Consider the following 5000-nt stretch of genomic DNA (forward strand, 5'->3'; position numbering starts at 1 on the left):
TTCTTCTTCTTCTTCTTATTATTATTATCATTATTATCATCATCATCATCATCATTTATTATTATTATTATCATCATCATCATCATTTATTATTATCATTATTGTTATTATTATTCCATAGTTGCATGAAAGTCAGTTATTATCTTCATCATCCTAATTTATTGTTATTATTATTATCATTATTCCATAGTTGCATGAAAGTCCACGGAGCACTTGTTTTTTTGTTTTTGTTTTGTTTTTGTTTTCTTTTGCTACACTGACGGTGGGACTTTCTTTAGTGGTCGAAAATAAAAATGGGAGTTGGACACACACACACACACACACACACACACACACACACACACACACACACACACACACACACACACACACACACACACACACACACACACACACACACACACACACACACACACACTTTCTGTCTGATCACCCATGAAGGGACACTTCTTTTTGTGGTCATTGGTGTCCATACTATTGCTTACATTTGTCTGGGATTTCTTTTTTTTTTTTTTTTTAGTGCTCTAGTGTTTGTCTCGGGTTTTTTGTTTCGTGTGTATATATCTGTCATTCTCTCCCACTTTTGTTTCATCTCTCCTTCCTTTGCTTGCTTGTGTGTGATGATTTGATTCAATTCCATTTTTGTTTTTGCATTTTCCTAAGAAAATTGACATAAAAACGCACGTGTGTTGCAAGCAATATGGAAACTGTAGGGGGAATGGGGTTGGGGGGGGGGGGGGTGTTGAGGTAATGAATTTAGAGGAACAGAAAGATAACTGTTTTAAGATTTGAGGACGATTTTTTTTTTTAAACTTTGTAATTGAACATGAGTTATGATGATAGTGTCTCAACGCTCGGCCTGTATCAAAGATTGACATCAGTTGTTTTTTTTTTTCTGTTGAGTCAACAGCAGAGAGTTTGTGTGATCAATGGTTTCTGCACTGCAATGGGGATTTCATTTACAGCTTAGTCTTTTATGGAGTACTATGACTCTTAGACTAGTAGACAAGATTGTGCTGGCTCTTGGTGCTGCAGTCTTTAGGGCTATTTTGCCTTTTGGGGGACCACCCCAACGCCGACTGTCCCCAAACCCTCTTGGCCGAGAGTAAGGCTGTATAACTTGGACAAGACACTCTCCACTATGATCAAATCTAGCCCGGATGGTCGGGACAGCAGTTACCTCCTTAGCTGTTCTGATGGTCATAGTCGGACACGACTGACTGTCATGTGTAGCAAAGAATCATACATGTATACTCTAAAAAAGAAAAGTGTGTTAGGAGTCGGCACATTGAAGAGTTTCACTTTCAGTTTCACTTTCTCAAGGAGGCGTCACTGCGTTCGGACAAATCCATACACGCTACACCACATCTGTTGAGCAGATGCCTGACCAGCAGCATAACCCAACGCGCTTAGTCAGGCCTTGAGTGCATGCTTACATATTTGTGTACCTATGAAAGTGGATTTCATTTTACGTAATTTCGCCAGAGGACAACACTCTCGTTGCCATGGGTTCTTTTTCAGTGCGCCAAGTGCGTGCTGCACACGGGACCTCGGTTTATCGTCTCATCCGAAAGACTGGACGCTCAGTTTGATTTTCCAGTCAAACTTAGGAGAAAGGGCGAGAGCGGGATTCGAACCCACACCCTCACGGACTCTGTGTATTGGCAGCTGAGCGTCTTAACCATTCTGCCACCTTCCTCCCACACATTGAAGAACCAGTGGCAACGAGAGTGTTGTCCTCTGGCAAAATTATGTTGAAGAAATTCCACTTTGATAGGTACACAAATATCCATGCATGCACTCAAAGCCTGACGAAGCGCGTTGGGATGTGGTGCAGGTCCAGCATCTCCCTAGCAGATGTAGTGTGGCGCATATGGAATTGTCCGAACTCAGTGACGCCTCCTCGAGGACCTGAAACTGCACGATGTGATCCACTTCTCTGGGCTATCATGTAGCAAGGCTTTCTACTAGTTGCTAGTCTCTGTGGTTGAATCAACAGGACGATACTGATGTCAGAGTCACTCAATACGTAGTTTGCACTAACTTGCTTTTGATGTGGTGTAGCTTATCAGGAACAGTCTTTGACAAATCCTTGAAAATGAAATTACGACAAGTGCTGCAAAGCTCTTGCTTGTGATCAGGAAAATGTCTTCGCCTTTCTATGCCTTCCTTCCTTCCTTCCTACGCCTCGCTCGTCATCTCTCCTGTAGGTCGGACCAATCAAGCGTCAGACTGTTTAGGGGTCGAGGGTTTGCTTACGTTTCCAACCTGGCTCACCCAGACCCGGCTTGATGATGTGCTCTGATGTGGAGGAGTGCCAGAGAACCACCAAGACCGACGACCCCTCTCGAAGACTTTCCGGGTGCGGCCGCAGCCTTTGTCGGAGGTGGTCGGGCGGATGGCCGTAGGAGACGAAGGAGATAAAAGCTCTTCATTTCCCACCCTCCTCCCTCCCTCCCTCCCTCCCTCTCCTCTCCTCTCTCCGCTGAGGTCTGGAAGATTGACAATCTGTTGGTACCCGGGGCTAGGAAGTCACAGTGCCAGAACGGTTCCATAGTTATCTCCAGGGTCGGATTACTGGAAGTGGGTGGGTATGGGTGAGTGTGGGTGGGTGCTGCCCTGCCCCCCCCGGCCCCCACCTCCCTACCTCCTGGTCCGTGGAGCAGCGTTGGCCTTGTGGTGTGAATGTACACTGGTTCGAGTCCCACAAACGAACCAGTTTTTTTTAACGCTCTCTCCCCCCCCCCCACACCCCCCAAACCCCCATACACAAGACCTTGAGTGGTGGTCTGGGTGCTAGTCCTTTATATAATTATTCACCCCTCAATTCCTCCTGGTTCTATGTGTTTCGGTAGGCTCTAAGCACCATGATTTGATTTGATTCGATATATTCGATTCGCGCACAGGATGTTAATTTGCGATTAACCGAGGTCCCGTGTGCAGCATGGACTTGGAAACTGAAGCCACGATCAACAAGAAGGGTTGTCCCTGGGGAAATTCTATGAGAAAAAAAAATGACTGTGATGGAAAAGCAAATTCACTTGCAGACAGAAAAAAAAGAAAAGAAAAAAATAAAGAAGAAAATATTGGTGGCGCTGCGCTGTGGCAACGAGCTCTCTGAGGGGCATGGAGGGTGTTGGGGTTGGGGGTTGGGGGGATGGAGGGGGAATGGGGTGGGGGTTGGGGGGTTGGGTGATCGCCTAGAGAAATCTGTACTGACAAAAAAAAACCCAACAAAACTTCTTCTTCTTCTGCGTTCACTCGTATGCACACGAGTGGGCTTTTACGTGTATGACCGTTTTGACCCCGCCATGTAGGCAGCCATACTCCGTTTTCGGGGGGGTGCATGCTGGGTATGTTGTTGTTTCCATAGCCCACCGAACGCTGACATGGATTACAGGATCTTTAACGTGCGTATTTGATCTTCTGCTTGCATATACACACGAAAGGGGGTTCAGGCACTAAGCAGGTCTGCACATATGTTGACCTGAGAGATCGGGAAAATCTCCACCCTTTACCCACCAGGCGCCGTCACCGTGATTCGAACCCGGGACCCTCAGATTGACGGTCCAACGCTTTAACCACTCGGCTATTGCGCCCGTCACCCCCAACAAAACAAACCGTGACACAATGCAACACAACACAATGCAGTACCAAAAAACAATGCAAAGCAATGCAATACAGTGTACTGCAATGCAATACAATGCAAAACTATACAAAATGATACAATACAAAGCAATACAAAGCAATACAATACAATGCAATACGATGCCATACAATACAATACAAAGCAATGAAACAGAATACAATACAATACAAAGAAATACAATACAATGAAATACAATACAAAGCCACACAATACAAAACAGTACAATGCAATACGATGCAATACACAAAAAAAACAACAATTAGGCAATACAACACAATACAACACAAATCAGTACAACGCTATGCAATACAATGCAATGTAATACAATACAATGCAATGCAGTACAAGACAAAACAAAACAATACAATACAATACAATGTAATACAATACAAATCATTACAACGCAATGAATACAACAAAAATGATAATCGATACAGTTACAACACAAACTTTAATATTTGTAACAATGACATGAGCTTCATTATATTTACTATATATGTGCTACTTTTTTCTATTCTTGCTCATATGTTACACATGTTGTACTGTATGCCAAAAAAGAAAAAAGAAAAAAAAAAAGAATTTAAAAAAGAAAAAGAAAAAGGTATTATACAATACAATACAATATCCTGTCTCAGTGTAAAGTATATATCTGTCCAGACATCACGCGAGAAGAGTTCAGTTCGACGGTCTTCTCGGCGAAATCGTCAGGAAATTATGATGCTTTTTTTGGTTAAAGCATGAATGCATGCGTGTGTCCTTGCGTGTATGGAAGCACGCACACGCGCAATTGTGTGTGTGGGTGGGGAAATGGGGGTAGGGGATGGGAGGGGGGGGGGTAGAGTGAGGAGTGTGTACGTGTGTGTTTGGAGGGTGGTAGTGGGGAGTGTGTGGGTGTGTGTTTGGATGGGTGGTGGTTGGGAGTGTGTGGGTGTGTGTTTGGATGGGTGGTGGTGGGGAGTGTGTGGGTGGGTGTTTGGAGGGTGGAAGGTGGGAGTGTGTGGGTGTGTGTTTGGAGTGTGTGGGTGGGGAGTGTGTGGGTGGGTGTTTGGATGGGTGGGGGTGGGGAGTGTGTGGGTGTGTGTTTGGAGGGTGGTGGTGGGGTGTGTGTGGGTGTGGGTTTGGAGGGTGGGGGTGTTGAGTGTGTGGGTGTGGCATGGGGATTGAGATTGGGAGGGGGGCGTGGGGGTGTGGGGGGTAATGGTCAGGGGTTGAGTTCATTTGGAGTGTGGGGGGAGGGGACACTGGGAGGGTGGGTGTGTGTGTGTGTGTGGGGTGGGGGTGGGTGGGGGTGGGGCGTGTTTCGGGATATTGAATCAGTCTTCGCGTGTTCTCGTGCGCGCTTATTTTTATG

Source organism: Babylonia areolata, chromosome 3 (genome assembly GCF_041734735.1).
Source record: "Babylonia areolata isolate BAREFJ2019XMU chromosome 3, ASM4173473v1, whole genome shotgun sequence".
NCBI classification, from domain to species: Eukaryota; Metazoa; Mollusca; class Gastropoda; order Neogastropoda; family Buccinidae; genus Babylonia; species Babylonia areolata.